The sequence below is a fragment of the Chrysemys picta genome, chromosome 6, assembly GCF_011386835.1.
Source record: "Chrysemys picta bellii isolate R12L10 chromosome 6, ASM1138683v2, whole genome shotgun sequence".
In the NCBI taxonomy this organism is placed as follows: domain Eukaryota; kingdom Metazoa; phylum Chordata; order Testudines; family Emydidae; genus Chrysemys; species Chrysemys picta.
The window spans coordinates 71,236,251-71,254,551 of NC_088796.1; the positions used below are offsets into that span (position 1 = coordinate 71,236,251).

An 18,301-nucleotide genomic window follows, 5' to 3' on the forward strand; every position below is an offset into this window, starting at 1 on the left:
ATCTCTGGGAGGATGTGCTGTTTGTTCTGTTTGTTATGTGCTGTGACTTTGTTAATTAAGCCCTGAAAGAAATATATAAGGCCAAATTCACCAGTGCAAATCTTGAGTAATTTCACAGACTTCAGTGAGTTACTCCTGATTTATGCCTTATGTAAATCAGAACAGCATTTAGCCTTATGTGATTTTTGTGGGGAAATGTTCAGACATTCAGAAAATGGGCATATGGTGTATGTCTTAGGAACCCATGTCAAAAAATTGGCCTGAAATATTAACATGTACTTTTCTAACTTACCTATCTCTTTGCTACCACTGAGTGGCAGCATGAACACAGTCCTGCAGTGAAATAATTTGTGACAAATGAAGCTCTGGAAGATTTGATGTAAGTAGTAACTATAATAGAACGGATAATTCCTTTCAGTTTCTGCACCCTGAAAGGAATGGAGAACATATCATCAAACTAACAGTGAAAGGAGGGACTAGCTATTTTTCAAATAAAGAAAGGAAGCATACAACAGTAAAGTTTAAAATTGCTCCTTAATGTAACCCTTACAGTACATACAAAGAGGCACTGACAGACTAACACTCTTGATCCAATATCTAGATACTACCAAGATGGGTATGTTAGAAATGCCTCGATAGATATTAGAAACGTGTCATGAGGAAAAGTTAGCAAAGGATCAAGCTGAAGGAAAGAAGTACTTGAGTAATCTTTTCAACCAGCCATGTGATTCTTTAAGGTAATGCTCTCTTCCAGCAATATAGATACATATAACACTGCTCTATAGCCAAAATGCTTCTGAAATAAACGTAGTCAAACTTTACTAATTCTGGGTCACTGAGAAAGAAAATGATGCTTAAAATTGTTGATTGGCTCTAGTTTTCAAGGTATGCTATTGGGTCAGTATATACGACCCTTGACTTGGGAATGGTGGAGGATACGTGAGTTATAAAGGGAAGAGATCTCAATTTAAACCAGAAATGACTAAAATACATCTCTGACTGGCTTTATGAATGAATCTATGACTGGGTTTGGACAGTACTTGCTTTTTAGGCAAAACAATGAATGATGCAATCTGAAGCTGGTATTGCGTCATACATGATATGAACTGCATCATGTTATTCCTAGAAGTCATGGATGATGCAATCATAACGAAGCTTACATCACTCTGCTGAACAAATTGCCCTATATCAGCTCTAGAAATCATACAGGGTCGTGCTCTCTTATTTGTCAGTGTTTGATTTTGCAAAGGGGCACATTTCTATTTAGCCAAAGTGAGCAGAGATGCCTCGTACTTGTGTAAACAGGGCAGATAACTTCTGCTATGTTTGTGGTGAAGAGACTTTTGCATCACAAAAGCGCAGTATAACCACTATGGTTAAAAAAGCCTATCACCTTTTATTTTTGGCTGCAAAATTGGAGATCAGGACAAGAGGTGGGCCCCACACATATGCTGCAACACTTGTGCAACAAATCTTCGCCAGTGGTTGAACAGGAAAAGGAAATCTATGCCTTTTGCAGTGCCAATGATTTGGAGACAGCCAAGAGATCATGCCAGCAATTGTTACTTCTGCATGGTGCCTCCAGTTGGGAAAGGTGTGTCAAAGAAGAAAAAGTGGACTGTGCATTATCCAAACATTCCATCAGCTATACGCCCAGTACCCCATGGAGAAGGACTGCCGGCTCCTGATGCACCAGAATCATTCTCACTTGAGTCTGACGAGGAAGAGGATGAAACTTCTGGTCCTGAACCATCAATGTCACAGCACGCACATTTTCTCCCATCCTCCTCCTCTGAACCACACCTCATAACACAAGGTGAACTGAATGACCTTGTCAGGGATTTGGAACTACCCAAGAGTAAGGCAGAGCTGTTGGGCTCCAGACTACAGCAGTGGAATCTCCTGGCAGGTGATGTTAGGGTTTCCATGTTCCGTGACCGTCAAAAGGATCTTGTCCCATTCTTCTTCATGGAAGGTGATCTTGTAGCCTGCAACAACATCCATGGTGTGATGGCAGCCCTCAACATCGTTCACGATCCAGATGAGTGGAGACTGTTCATTGATTAATCGAAGACGAGTCTTAAAGCTGTTTTACTGCATAATGGCAATGTTTTGCCATCAATTCCAGTTGGTCATGCACTCCATATGAAGGAAACCTATGACAACATGAAACAACTTTTGAGGTGCATTAACTATGACCAACATCAGTGGCAGCTTTGTGGCGATTTGAAGGTTGTTGCTCTCTTGCTTGGTCTGCAGACTGGATACACAAAGTACTGCTGTTTTCTCTGCGAATGGGATAGTCGTGCAAGAGATTCCCACTACATCAAGAAAGATTGGCCACTCCGACAGTCATTGGAGCCTGGGAGGAAAAGTGTTCAACATCCACCACTTGTTGAATCAAGGAAGATTTTGTTACCACCCTTACACATCAAGCTGGGTCTGATGAAGAACTTTGTCAAGGCCATTGACAAAACACAAGCAGCTTTCAAGTACCTCCGTGGAAAATTTCCAAGGTTAAGTGAAGCTAAGATAAAGGAAGGTGTCTTTGTTTGTCCTCAGATTCGTGAACTTCTTCGAGATGATGCATTTGACCATGCACTGCGTGGCAAGGAAAAGACGGCACGGAAAGCCTTCCAGTTAGTGGCAATAAATTTTCTCGGAAACAACAAGGCAGACAACTACAGGTTGTTGTTGGAAAACCTCCTCAAGGCATACAAAAGCCTTGGTTGCAACATGTCACTAAAGATACATTTTTTGCACTCTCATCTAGATTTTTTTCCCACCGAACTGCGGAGCAGTGAGCGACAAGCACGGCGAGCGATTTCACCAGGACATTGCAACAATGGAGAAACGCTATCAGGGCAAATGGAGCCCATCAATGCTTGCAGACTATTGCTGGACAGTGACAAGAGATGCTCCATTTAATGAATACAAGAGACAAGGCAAGAAGCGCAGAGTAGACACTGAATAGGACTAAACTATGTACATAATCGGTTTTTGCCTTTTGTTTCATAATAAATTTTATTTATATAACCCTTTTGCTGATTTTTAAAGTGTTACATAAACAGGACAGGTGAAATATTATCATGTAAAGCAACCATAAACACATGAAAAGACCTAGGTTTACAATTTATGATTAAAACTCTACTATCTACACAATATACATAGACCTAAAATGTAAAAACTTAAATATCTTAAACAGTAGCCAATCAGTTGTTTTAATTGTCATATTTGAATTCAGCACATCAAAGTACATAAGAAATAGCACATTTTATCTCTGAAGCAGACGACTTCTCAAAAATTGTAGACCAGTGTAATCAATGGTTCTCAACCTATTTACCACTGTGGGCTGCATATGCAACAATCTATGTGTTATGTGGGCCGCATCCACACAATATTTTATATACATACACTACCTGTATGGCCCTGAGGATGTCAGATGGGCCTCAGCTGTGTGCTGACTGCGCCTCAAGGAGGCCACGGGTTGAGAACCACTGATAGATTGATTGATTGATTTTGATTCTTCATTTTTTTTAAGTCTGAGCAACTAAGGCAACTTGAATTGGCATAGAGGGACTTAAAGCATTTCTGTTGTACAAGGATGAGGGATGGCAAAAACAGCAGTGGACCTCATACAGCAGACCTCACCTCTTCAAATAGTCCTCTCTTTCAGGTCTCCTCAGCACACCAAAGAGAGAGGACACGTAGGCATTATAGAGAGATACCCAATGGGTTCTCAGTGCACATCTGCACTGCCCCAGCATGGCATAGGAGAGGAACAAGCTGAATCTGGCTGGGTATGCCTGCACGTGCTTTGCAGTCTTTTATGTGGATTGCTCAGACACTAGAAAATGTGTATTTTAACTATTCCATAGCTAAGTTGAGACATGGCCGAGCATTCAGTCTCTAATATATATTGGTCCAATATTGGGGAAAGTGAGCACGTCTGAATAAACAGGTGGTGGCTCTTATGAAATTCCTAAAGAGCTACAGGGCAGAATCCAAATTCCCAAAATGAAAAGAAGTCCCCAAGGCCATGTCCAGCTACTGCAGAATATGAAGAGCAGTAGCATACATGGACTAAATGCATGGAACCCTTGGAGTTTATTTCAGTGTGGGAATTAGGATTTCATCCCACAGCTCTTTGACAATTTCCTGAGAACAGAACCCATTTGTTCCTGCCTGCCTGCTATCTGAGCATGTCAAAACACTTCAGAGATGTTAAAATGATGTTTGGCACTGAAAAGGTGGCACCATGAAATTCTAGGGTTTTTGTCCCAAATTACTTCTATATCAGAATTGTTCAATTTCCAAGGGGAAAAAAATCCTTTTTTCCTAACAGCTTGCTCTAACCTCTGTCTGTGAGCTGAGAGTCATCCTGGGTTTTTTCTGGCTTATGCATCATCGCCAGTAAAAAGCTTCTGCAGGCTTAATTCTGTCTTCATTTATGTTTATGCAACACAGCATCATAGGTGCAGCTGAGGGCAGATTTAGCCATGCCAAATATGCTGTTGATGACACACACAAGGAGTAAAATCCAGCTCACTCATGCATAGCTCTCTTGACTCTGCAGAGCTAAGAGGAATAAAATTAGCAACAGCTTATATTTATCACTCAGAGGAATAGCTAGAACCCCACGTATACTCAGGAATAATGAGAGAAGCTGAGTAAAAAGGTTCTGTTTTTGTGGAGGGTCTCATCCAGCACTCATTGAAGTCAATGGAAAGTCTCATTGATTTCAGTGGCCGTTAGATTGGGCTTTTAGTCACATTTCAGTCATCTTTGTGAGATGGATAAGTGTTATTTCCCCCTTCTACAGATAAGGAAATTGCATCAGAGAGATTAAATTACTTGCCCCAAATTACAGCAGAAGTCAAGAGAGCACTAAGAATAGACCCCAAATCTCTTGTCTTCTTAGCGCTGTGCTGTAACCACCATCCTTCCTCTTTTTTTTTAAACTTGAGAGATGCTTGGTTTGTTAACATTGTAACCATAATCATTACAGGTGAGTCTAAGGCTAGAAGAGACTGTTAGATAATCTAGTCTGACCTCCTATAGATCACAGGCTATTAATTTCACCCGGTTACGCTTGTGTTGAGCCCAATAACTTGTGTTTGACTAAAGCATAATTAATGTTTGGCTAAAAGCATATGTTCCAGAGAGGCATTCAGTCTTGATTTGAAGAGATGGAGAATATACTACTTTTCTTGGTGGTTTGATCTAGTATCACCCTCACTGGGGTAGTAGTTAAATTTTCATCTATAAAAATACTGTAATGCAGTTTTTTACATTAATATTCTGTAGATTTGTTTTCTTAAAGCACACTGACTGCTATTTCAATATGCAGTCTGATTACACTTAGGTTTAGGTATAGGTGCGGATTCTGCCATGTGATCCCTTCAGGTGTCCCCCTGCAGCTGACTGATACTCACAGGCCTAAGAGTCTCTCTTAATTTATTTAGTTAAATTAATCAAATTCAAGGTAGAATGTAGACTATTTAGGGTTCAAAACTACCCTCGGTTTCATATATGTAACTCCTCCTGAAATTAATTTGGGTCCCTCTGTGCAGAGCAATGCTATAATGAGACCTTAAATTGTAAGATCTTTGAAGCAGGGACCATGAGTCAAATTCTGCTTTACCTGGTGGAAATCCAGACTAGCTCTCAGAGCTTTGTTTTTACTTAGTTTCTTAGCCTTGGAAAAATCAACACATTAAAAATATTTAGGCCATAACTTCAGAATGATAGTGGTCTACAGTAACACAAGGAGTGCGGGCATGGTCTCATATAAAGTGACTGAGTGACACTCTGCTTCCTGACTGCTTTAAAAGCAGTCAATATATCATCCTATTGCATAAGACAAGTAGCAAACTCTACACAGATACCATAGTTCAACGTGATTTATAAATTATTTTAACAAGCTTTCTGCAAAGCCCTTTTTGAACTCATCTGCCTGTAGAATTAAAAATTAGCACTCATTTCCTATAGTTATATTTTTTTTAAAAGGGATTTCCTTTTTCAATACGGCAGTCATTTCTATAATCTTAAAGATTTTACCTCATAGATGTTCAGGCCCACAGTTTCAATTCTGGGAGCTTAAAGCAAAGCACCTAAATCCATATGAAGCCACCCTAACAAAAGTGGTTCGACTTTCTCAGGTGATGATTACCTATGGCTCTCAATGAAGTCAAAGGGAGCTGCAAGTACTCAGAACCTATGAAAATCATGTCAGACTGCATTAGAGGTTCTGGGCCTATTACAGCAATTGGGGTGTGCATATGAGATTCTATGGCCTGCAATGTGCAGGAGGTCAGTAGATTATCACGATGGTCCCCTCTAGCTTTAAAGGCTGAGTCTATATGGATTGTGGTGCCAAATGTTAGACCTCAAGAAGAGCTCTGTGTAGTTCAAAAGCTTGTCTCTGTCACCAACAGAAGTTGGTCCAATAAAAGACATTACCTCACCCACCTTGACTCTTTGTATTTCACAAGACTTGTCAACATGGTGCTTTAGCCCACTCTGGAGGGGTGAAAATTCGAGTCCGCTTGTGTGTCATGCTGTAACTGGCCTGTGTAGACCCTGCTGGTGTGCACTAAAAGCTCTCTACTGTACATTAATGTAATTTGAAATGGGACTATGTTATTGTGCACAAGGAAATTTTTACTGTGCACATGCCAGTAAGTGCATGCCATGCAAATATGCACAGAAACGTATACTCCTCTGTTGCAGACTAAAGCACCATGTAGACAAGACCACAGTTATTGTGGCCCAGATTATCACATCTGCCCACTGGAAGCCAGATGCATCTTGGAGTAGGAGGTCAATAGAGCTGGCCACAATTTCCTGATTCCGGGGCCTCATCTACACCATACCCAGACTCTGAATAGATTAAAGTAGCTGGGGAGCTGTTTTAATTACCCTGCGTGGATATGTTCCCACATTGTCCATCTACATAGTAAAAACAAGGGCTTGGGGTTGGACTATGCGGCTAAAAATAGTGGTATAGATGTTCTGGCTTGGGCTGATGCTGAGACTCTTACACCCTCGTTACTTGCTGGGTTTCAGAGTCTGGACTCTAGCCCAAGACAGAGCTACGCTGCTATTATTAAGCGGACAGGGCTTGTGCCGCAGGGCTGAGTCAGTTGACCTGGGCTCAGACTCGCTGCGGTGGGTTGTGGGTTTTTGTTTGTTTGTTGTGCAGATGTACCTCAAGTGGTCAGCCTCCAGCCACGGACAGCTGTAGTACATCATTCTCTGGCTACCCCGGTGCTGGGGAAAAACCCCAACTAGGATGATCCAGCTAATCTGCTGGCCTTTTTGCTGGAATGAGCTGGAATTCTTAAAACATCTGTTGTCTTTATGTGTAGATTATCTGCAGATAATACAAGGCCCATAAAAAGGATTCGTATCCGGGCCATTTTTTTTTATATACCACTTGACTGCACACGGATGGTCATTCTGAGAGCTGGTGGCTAGCTGACAAGAATTCTGAGAAGAATCAGATAATGCTTTGATCTCAAACTATGCTTTTTACCTACAAGAATCTCTTGTGGCCTGACAAGTCCTGTCAATAAAGTACCAGCAGATAAACCCTGGTGGAGCACTTGTATCATCTGAAAACAAATATAAAAGAAACACTGAAATCCATAGGTCCTCTAACCTTTTAAAATAGTCCAAACACCACTTTCAAGTTGTACCTTTTCAGTTCTTGTTTTTATAGCTCAACATCTGAACTGATGAAAATCTTTTTGCATTAAACTGAAGTGTTACAAACAGGAGCAGAACTGAAGAGGATTTTATTGTTACCACACAGCAAGCATGTGATCAGATACAGCAGAATCTGAGCTGCTTTTTAAGAGTGGCCCAATTGAGAAGAGTTACCATAGTTCTTACTGGCTTAGGTCCTGATCCTGTGAAGGGCCGAGTGTGGAGCTGGGAGCCCTTAGCATGTTGCAAGATAAGTCTTTAGCTAGGAATGGCATTCCTTTTATGTTATGGTGTGTATGTCTGAGGGGAGGGGGAAGGAGGAGAGGGGAGGGGAAACATTGCTACCTGCAAACAGGGGGCTGTTTGGAATGTTGATAATGATGGATTGGATTTTCATAGTAGTTTTAGCCTGTCATCTATATTTATCACCAGTTTTCTGCTGGTTCTTCCACTGTTGTGGGTTCATATCTATCAGAATCATGCACTCCATCTGAGAGACACTGTTAAAGACACATGGAGATCATCTGTGTGTTCCATGCTCTGGCCCTGTTTGTTAGAGGATGCACCCTATAGTTGGTTTGCCAAATGTTTTCTGCTAGCATGCACTTAGCTTGTAAATTATTTGTATGTTGTTCATCAAGTGCTGATTAAAAAAATTATTAATCCTATCCCTGCTCTAAGTAGATAATAGTGAGAGTGTCTGTTGTCTTGAGCCAGGAGCTTCTAAGTGGTCAAAAATATTATTTTGTTGTTTGTTCATCAACATAAACTTGTTCTTTTTTTGTGAGTTTCTCCTTTCTCTCTTTTTTTTGGTTCCCTTTTGATCTTGCCCCTGCTAATAAGCATGATAGCCAGAAGCGTTGAAGTACTGTAATGTCACCTGCTTTCAAGAAGCAGGTAATACAGCCCTTCTGTGCAAGTTACGTGGAAATTCTTCTAGCTTAATCCCCTTGGAATTTAGAAACCAACGCACTAGTGTTATTGCAGAATATCAAACGATTTTACTGCCTAGGTTACAGAAGCAAAACCAGTCAGACATCACTTAGGGCACAAACAAGAGTCCACTATTCCTATCTATCTTGGGATGCTCTTTGCATGGTCTCTGAAAATATTTGTGAAAATGAAGTACTACCTGCTTTGAGAATAAAACCACCATAGTATTGAAGCACCTTCCCCCTTTCTTCCCTGTCTACCCTTATGCATGGGAGCAGCTCCCTATAAAAATCTGCAAAGCACCACATTATGCTGTTTTAAATCTCACCGATGCCGTGATGCCTACAAAGCACTTGACAATGGCTAGGCAGCTCATGTGGTGAAGCCACTCTTATTACAATAGCCATAGTCATCTCACTGTTAACTTGTGCTTCTCTGTCTGTTTTATTCACCTGCTGTCTTTCAACATATACTTTGTAAGCTTTTGGGGTCAGGGACTGTCCTTGAATTAGGTGTCTTCAGTGCCTCTAGCATGATAAGGCCCTGAGCACTAGTTAGGGTACAGGTGCTACCACAATACAAATAGTAAAGAATAATATTCTAAAATATTTCACCATGCTGTTAGAGCTGTCTGTTGCTTTATCTTGTTGTTCCATGTTGCTTTCTATAGAAAGAACAACCTTAATAGTCTATTCTAAAAAGTATTAGATGGGAACAATTATCTTGAATTACTTTATCTATAAAATAATAATAAAGAAGTTTGACCTGCAAATATGTGACTTCTCTGTGACTGTATCTTTAAACTTCATACCAATCATGACCAAATTAAGTGCTAATAAAGACCAGGAAGATAGTTTTGGCTGTGGGCTTTACACATTGTCGTAAAACAATCAAGATGACCAAATCAGAACCTTCAATACAAACCCTATTTTCCACTCCTAGGCAGTATCTAAAGGTACAATAGCCTGCAAGTGCTTAACAAATAAACAATACAATTATACATTGTTGCATAGCCATAAAGCTATAGTATCTGAAACTTTAAACAAGAATTTTCTCTAACTTTCAGAAGGTTTTCCTTAACGCTTTTGCCATTGCTTCAGGTATTGCATCCCAATATGACAGAATCTGCATAGAACATGGCATCAGACTGTATCAGAATTTAGCATGGGCAATAAGTTGTCTCAGTGGCAGCAATTTCTTATTGCCTATGCTTTTTGAGCATCTCTGAGCAAGCAAATTGTAACCCTTGCTTAGATTAAACGAGTATCAACTGTTGTCACTGTTTAAAAAGATGTGCACAAAGAGCACAGAACACAGAAAATCCAGTATATTTATTGGTAATGATCTAATGTTCTTTAAATGGTGCCATCAAATAAATACAAAAAAGAGACAAAGTATTGTGCATAAATGGCCAATTTTCTTGATTTATTCTCTCAGAACTGTGCTGGGTGGGTGTGGCAAGCAGATATTTAGCAGTCAGACAAGGGTTTTATCCCAAGCCATTCTCCTGGCATGTGGCGGATACAGACAGAAAAGTTGAATGGGATCTAGGGTGAATATGTTATGTAGCAATTGATGCTACTCCAGGTGTTTGGTTAGGCTAGCTATGCCCTCTCTCTAGCTGCCCATGCCCCTTTAGAACACTTGTGAGTGTGCTTGCTGCAACATTCTCGCTGATTCCAGTGTGGGTAGAAGACGACTCCTTGCTTTCTCTCTGTCCACCGAGAGAGTCAGCATGGGGAGGACAAACCCAGAATTCAGCCCCAAATGAGACTCTAGCACCAGCTTTTCATTTTGAATACTAGGTAGCTGGGTTCCCTCCTCCCTCCCCCAAGAATGTCACTTACAATAAAAAGTTGCAATGTATAGCTTTGAAGCATTTCAAATGATTTGAAGACAGTACGCTGGTAAAGTAATGGCAGAAGAGAAACTACATTCAATAAAGCTGAAGCACAAGTGGGTATTAGTCTGTAATATATCCTATTGGGAACAGCTCTGGCTTCAAAATGTTCATGGCATACATCTCATACACCGTTGGTTACCCTGCAAATTGGTTTAAAAATGTTTCATACAGATATGGATGCACAATAAGTCTGTTCCTTGCCCAAGTACCATCATAAATGTGAGCACAACAGATATATAATGGCTACCTTTCATTGACATTAGAAGATTGCTGGTAACAGATCAACAAAAGTGACAAAGTTATTGTTTCTTATTCCTTTTATTAGAAGACAATAGTCTGATTGTGAACAGCACCTCAAAGTGTCTGAAATAAAACCAGCAATAAAAAAGAACAAAACTGAATCCAGCATGCATGCCAGGATTTTAGGCTGTACCTGAAAAATGTTACTGTTGTGAAATTCGGTTCCTGGTATTACAGGAATGGTCTCTGTAATAACCATCAGTTCCAGAATTCATCCCGTGATAGTGCCACAGATTTAAGAACTAACGAGTGTGTTCCATTGAGGTTTTAAGGGGTGTTTTTTTCCCTTCAAAAAAGGCTCAGGCTTTCCTCCTTTCTTATTTGGATTAATCATCTGGGGTGGCTTGGTGAATTGGCCTGTGCTCAGATGTTGTGAGATGTGGTGTTAGTACCCTAGGAATGAGAGAATATCTGTAAAATATATGGCACCAGATCAGTCCCCTCCTCTGGTAAAATCCATGGTAAGAGGCCAGAAGTGACATTGAACTCTACAAGATTCACCTTGCAGTGTTAGTTTTTTAAACCACTCCAAAAAGGTTGGAGGCGTAAGAGCCCATGGCACAGCTGGGTTGCTCTTGGAATTCACAGAGAAGGACTCCCAGATTGGTAGAGGCAGGAGTTGTCTTTCATGGACCGTTGCCTCTTTGTAGTGGTTACTTGTGGCAGCAGGAATAGTTTCAGCAGGGATCATGGTGTTATTAGCCAAATCCCTCAGCAGCTGCTCACTATCGTGTGTGTGAAATCAAGGAATAGAGCCTTGTGTATATTCCTGTTGCTTTTATTCTTCCTCATCATTATCTTTTCCCACTGTTATCTGTTTCCTTTCCAGCCTGATGATCAACTGAGATATTGCTGTATGACAGCAGCATTGTTTCCTTTCACTTGTGCTGGGTAAGCCTTCACAGGAAGGGATAAATCCACTGTTGCACAGCCTATTTGATAAGTACAAACTAAGAGATTTCTGACAGTGTCTCGTTGGCTTTTCTTTGAAGAATTTTGTTTGGTCTCAAGATGTTCTTAAATCATTCCCCTACTCTTTCCTGTTAAATAACATTGGGTTTGAAATGGGAGCTGGGCCAATTGAAATTTATAGGAGGATTCCAGGGCTCAGCAGTGAAACGAGTGTTTTAAAGCTTCCCACTTTAACTACTGAGAATAGATAATTTATGTGATGAACATAGCCACTATTCTTTGCTCACGAATTATCATCAGACTGAATCTGATTTTACTAAGGTCTTTGTTGTTTGAAATTATTTGAGAAAACATTTGTGCAAACTGCAAACATATCGATTGGCCTATGAATTGAGCTCTCACGGTCTATCATGGGTGAAATTCATCCCTTTGCAATGGGCCAGCACAAGGTCTATACAACACTTAACTCCCTCATAAGGTATTTTGAGGACTTAAGTGGGACTTATTATTATTAAATATTTATACAATGGCATCCGCAAAAGGCCGCATTGAGCAGAGCACTGTACAAACACAGAAAAAAGAAAATCCCTGCTTCGAAGTGTTTACAATCTAAAGACTCAGAGAGATGAAAGGTTGAGGATGAGGACACAATTGACAAGCAAATGAACCTGATGAAAAATTGGCCCAGCTCTGTAAGTTACATGTTTATTTTTTTAATTCAGGAGCAAGGAGGTGGGAAAAGGAAAGATGTGGAAGAGGAACAGTCTTAAAGACGTACGTGGTGTTTAGACCTTGTGCTAGCCTTCTGCACAGGGATGATTTTCACTCATAACTATTAGTTTTACTACAGATGATTGGAAACTAGAAAACATTTGTCATTACTTTTTTTGGGGGGGGGTGTCTATTTTTTCATCAAAATTTCATTTTGATAGAAGTATTGATTTGCTCTAGGCTGGGCTCTTCATTATTTGCACTGTGAGATTAGTCACCTAAATCACATGGAATTTTTTCTCCTTGAGTGGATGATAACCAATCCCTCCAAGAACTTTCAAGATAAGCACAAGAACACTTCTGTCAGGAATATATATTTATGATGCTTTCTCTTCCTGCTGACATTCTTGAAAACAAAATTTCTCTGACTCTTGTAGAAAATGAATAAAAGGGACTGTGAAAACTACTGAAGCAAATTTAGTTTATATACAAAAAAAATTGCAATTACTGGTACTGCCTTTGTCCTACTCCAGCAGATTCAAATGTTATGCTTTACACAGAGTTGATCATTGATTTTGAGCAGGATATCATCACTGTGGAAATCTACTGCTATTACACAAATGTTCAGAAATATTTTAGGGCTCCATCCTTCTCCCACTTAGCTCAGTGGAAATAGAATCTGGGCCGTACTGCGCATCTCTTCTGCCATTATACCATCCTTCACCTATTTACTGAGGGTGAAGATCCTCTAAAGCATGAGGTAAAGACCACCTCTTTCCTATTGACACTATTTTATTTTAATTGCATGGCTGAAAAGGGTAATATCAAATATTTTTAATCATCTACATTTTTTAACTTCCCATAATTTATCATTTCTTTCACAATCTTGAAAATAATTTTTTTCAGCTCATTTTGTTATTTTCCATGTAGCAGGCATGGATTTTTCCCCTCTTTTGAATAAAACTAATTAATTAAGAACAGAAGTTTAATGCATATAATTTATCATGTTAAAACATTTTCTTTGAGCACTAACATAATTGATGATGCCAATGCAGTCCTGGAACCAGTGCTAATTGAAAGAGAAATCACAAAATTCATTCTTGTAAGTCTCACGATCAGATCATGTCACACAAAACACTAAGGTGCTGTTGCTCAGCTTTGAGACCCTTAAGCCTGGAGGTCATAATCAAATGCTTCCATACTATAATGAATCTTAATAATCAAGATCAAGAACAGTAATACAGATAAATATTTAGTCTGCCTAAGGAATAAGCATAACTCTGCATCTCTTGGTATTCAGCGCTCCCTTGAACTGATTCAAACCCAAACTTTTTCTGAGGCTTGTGAATGTTTGTCTTAGAGCCACATTTCCACTTCTTACCTATAGTGACAGGTCCTGCAGGCTGCAACTCCCTTTCCAGCATCATATTCTTCTTTTCAAGGGTGATCAGGTACTCCCCCCCCCCACCCCCCACTGTCAGGTGTCTTCAGAGCAGACATGGAAGCCAACTTCCCTAAGCTACTCCAGACACTGTGTATGAACAGCCATCTCTGGGGCCCAATGACCCCTCTACTGTTTCCTGCTGATCAGTCACTTTAAAATTCAGGATCGACTTTAAGCCCCAGAATGTACCATTACATTCGCAAAGGTACTAATTTCAGCACCCTAAACCCCAGTGATAATGGAAGAAACTTAAAAACATCAGTGCAATATCTAGCAGCAGTCAGAAAAGCAAAAGGGACACTAGATTGTAGAAAGAGTCCAAATCAAAATAGATCATTGTGGCACTGTACAAAATTTGGACTGGCACCATATTAAAGTGTACATTTTTAGGAACCATATTAAAGGGGCAATATAAAGTCATAAGAAACAAACAATTCAGATAATTTTAAAAGGCACAGAAGAGGCCTAAGGAAATAAAGTCCCATACATTAGAACTATAGGGAAACTAGGTTATATTAATTAGGAAAGTGGAGATTAAAGGCAGGGCCGGCTCTACCATTTGTGCCTCCCCAAGCGCAACAACAACAACAAAAAAAGCCTTACTCAAGTGCAATTTTTTTGAGGGATTTAGAGAAGTCAGATGCCACAAAATTATTCAAGAGTATAATTGATGCCGTTCCACTTTGTGCACTAATTTTAGCCTAAGACAAGATACAACACTAAGGGAATTCACAAGGACTGCTAAAGAATCCAACCCACTGTAAAGAACTGCGTTTCCCTGGTGCCATTGTAGCATTACCTAACTGTGCTTTTTCTAAGAACATAATTCCCACTGCTACTAGGTCTGGTGTAAGTGTCAAGCCAGTTACACATGTTTATAATGGGGACAGGGCACACCACTATATCACCATGATACCAAATGCTCATCATATTTGGAGCATTCAGCACTGGAATTATGTTGCGTACTCATGAACAGCTAGATATCAATTGTTATGATATTTACCATGAAGACAGTCACTTCCAATAAGAAACCCCTGTTTAGGGTGAAATTCATCCCTGTGCACCACTTAAACCCCACTTAAATTTTTACTGTGGGTCTGAAGTTTTGTATAGGGCCTTGTGTGAACCCTCAGCACAGCAGTGAATTTCACCCTAAAGGAATATCAATGGAGTACTGAACTTAAGAAAAGAATCATAAAGCACCATAAAATAAATACCAGTTTGATAACTGGATATGTAACTGAATATATTTGATGTACATCAAAGCAAAACTGTTTCAAGTACAGAACACTATAAGCAATCCTCTTTTAGAGACAGCAACCTGCTAAATGAATGAATGTATTCGAGAGACAAGGGTGTGTATTTAGCGGGATTCTACTATAGCACAAATGTAAACCTTCAGGTAATGAAGAGCAGTCAGGTCTCTGCAAAGAGTAGGTAATTGTCATAGCAATTCATCATAGGCTAGGGTCCAAGGAGCTCAAGAATTTTAGGCTTCTTAGGCTAAAGCAGAGGTACCGGAAATGGAGTTATGGTAAAAGAATGGAAAGTCCTTCACAGGATTTAAATAAGCAGATACCAAAAGTAATAATGAAGTAATGGATATAAACACAACAGGATGCTGAATATTAGGAAGACAGAATTCAGAGCATTTTATATGGATTTGTGATGAAAAGGCCATCAGGCCTTTGAAACACTTCTATAAAAATGAAAGCCCTTTGGAAAGCAATATGCAGGTGACCTAGGTCCTGGGATCAGTAACATTTATCATTAGTGGAGAACAGCAAGTCTTGATGTCTTGTCAATTAGATTTTGTATAGCCCTCAGGCATATGCTTTGCCCAATACAGCACAGAATGTATGATGAGTCCTTCCAAGTCAAGATATTTTCTGATACTTTGAGAAAACTATTTATTACCATGTTACTTAATCCTGGGAAAAAATGCCCGGAGCTGCAATAGTTATTACCCCTTTTCACTTATCAGTGCAGCAGACAGTTAGATATTGGCTAAAATCTTAGAAAAAAGCTGGAATCTTTCTCCCAAGTATGAGATTATCCAAAAAGCAAACAAGACTAATAAAAAATAGACTTTCCTATGTCCTACCATAAAATCAGGCTGCTATAGATCTAATTAACTTGATTAACCATAAAAACACCAAGATTATACAGCCATCAGTCTGGAGGAAGGAAAGCCTTTGACAGAATAGGATGGAAGTTTGTTACAATAAATTAAACAAATATGAATTCAAAGAGAACTTTTGTCAGTTTAATACTGAGACAGCAATCATAATCAATTATAATCTCGCAAAAATATTCACTACAGTTAAGGGTAGAAACCAAAACACAAAACCATTAATTATGACCTCATATTTCCTCCACAAATACATGACACACTTGATATGTCTCATATGTCAACCCTAAATGTTTACTGAGTTTGTGATGAATGTTTTGTGTTGTTCTGTGTGGGAGGGAGACGTGTTATGTAAAGTGTTCCCTAATCCACTGGCGGCCAAAAGAAATTCCTTGTGATGCTGTGGAATCAGTAACGGTCAGTGGAAATGTGCTGCATGAGGATGAGAGTACAGTTAGGAAGCATCCTAGAACTCTGCCTTTCCTTGCTTGTTAGGGTTTGTACCTTTCTTCTTATTACCACCATTAGATGGAGTAACGCTTACATCTAAACCATGGCAAAAGGAGCAAGAATGAGAACTAAGGTAGAAATGGCATGTGGAAGTAAGCACTCAATAGAGCTGGTCAAAAAACGGTCAGCATGTGTCACAAAAAAATCCCCCTCCATTCCCCCAAAAGGAAAACTTTGGACGTTCTGATTAAAAATCTCAAAACAAAAAATATTTGTAAAATTGCAAAAACTTTTGATAGGGAACACAACAACTTCTTGTACTGTTGTACTTTTTAACTCCCTTTTCCAGAAAAAGTGTGTGTGGGGGGAAGAATGGAGGGGGCAGAGACTAGGTTAAAAAAATGAAATATTTTCACCAAAACTTTTAGTTTGGTTGAAAACTCATTTTTTGTTGAAAAAATATTTAGGATGAACATTTTTGACCAGCTTTATTAGGAAGGGATTGGACTCAACCAAGGATATTAGTCAGTGCACATTACTAAGTTGCACGATTGTCATATAAGTTAACTTCATGTTTGCAGACATGTATAGCTGAGGATACTTACCTTTCCCTTCTTCACTACTACTTCCTTAAGATCTGAAAGACTTTAGTATATTCAATAAATCCTTGAAAGTACTAACTTCAAGCTCCTTTTCCGCATCTCAATTTTAGAGAAATTTCTGCCCTTACTCATTGTGTGAATCCCTTTGCTCTGCAGATGTATTAATAGTGGATCACAAACAGGGGCCTAATTTTACAGAGCCTGATTCTCTTGTTTCAGTAGTGTAAAGCAGGAGTAACTCCCCTTAAGGGGAGATACACATACTGACATAAAACTGGTGTAAGTCATAGGAAAATCAGGATTACATTATCTATACTTAGGTCCACACATACTATATAAGATATTGTGATGAAAGTTCTGTAACAAAATGATCTGATGCTAACCCCTGCACCTGTAGGATTGTTGCCTACATAATTTCCACTGGTATTTTATATAACTTGCTCTTGAGAATCTCCAGAAATGGAGGCAAACCAAAGTTTTAACTCAGAAATTAACACTTGTCTTATCTGAATTCATGACCTAGTTCATTTATTTGGAACCCAAGAAGTGTATGGGAAGGCGCTAACAACAATACTTCATATTTTACTGCCTGTCTAGCAATAGCAGCAGATTTGAAAAAGTCCAGTATTTCTTTAACCTGAAAATATGCTATCAGATTTAGGGTCTTAAACTGGCTGAGAGTACTGTAGGTTTCAAAGCTCACAAATCCAAGAACATACTGCATCCACATTTTATTCAATTTTCTCTGTTCTGTTTCCTTTAGTTCTTGCTAAGAGTCATCCACAAGTAACACGCCTGGGATGTATTTGAGCAAACAGATGGCTTTGTATGGCATAATGTAAGTGGGAAGATATGGTTCTTTCCATGAATCTAAAAAAAAAAAAAGGGGGGGGGAGCGGGGAGGGATTTTGATTCAGGTCATTAACCCTTACAAATGAAAACTAGAAACAGTAATGCCATCTGATGTGGCAAATGAGTATTTTGAGAATTCAGACCATGGAGTTGAGATTCCACAGAGCAATCACATTATATTTTTCTGATATTGAAAGAAAGGAGTAGCCAAAGTTATGATTGCTTTTCTTTTTCTTTGGAGGATTAGGAAGAATTAGGCCCCTAGCACAGCAAGAATCTGAGTTTAACATCCAGAAAAGGAAGTAGATTATTGAAGCTCTTCAAGGATATACTCTTGAAGCACTGGGTAAAAG

General features: G+C 39.4%; 2 long non-coding RNA genes across 4 annotated transcripts in view; one reads left to right on the plus strand and one right to left on the minus strand.

The window, feature by feature from the left end:
• Positions 1 to 18,301, plus strand: part of LOC122172180 (uncharacterized) — a 231,344-nt gene that overhangs the window by 209,588 nt on the left and 3,455 nt on the right. Inside the window, exon 4 of the long non-coding RNA XR_010588830.1 lies at positions 17,860 to 17,934. This is a non-coding gene — a long non-coding RNA (uncharacterized LOC122172180). The remainder of the gene's footprint in view (positions 1 to 17,859; positions 17,935 to 18,301) is intronic.
• LOC101948431 (uncharacterized) overlaps positions 1 to 18,301 on the minus strand; it is a 159,719-nt gene that overhangs the window by 6,315 nt on the left and 135,103 nt on the right. For 2 of the 3 annotated variants that reach the window (XR_010588827.1, XR_010588828.1), the window contains exon 5: positions 293 to 428. The exons of the other annotated variant lie outside the window; for it this stretch is intronic. This is a non-coding gene — a long non-coding RNA (uncharacterized LOC101948431). The remainder of the gene's footprint in view (positions 1 to 292; positions 429 to 18,301) is intronic. 3 annotated transcript variants of the gene reach the window in all.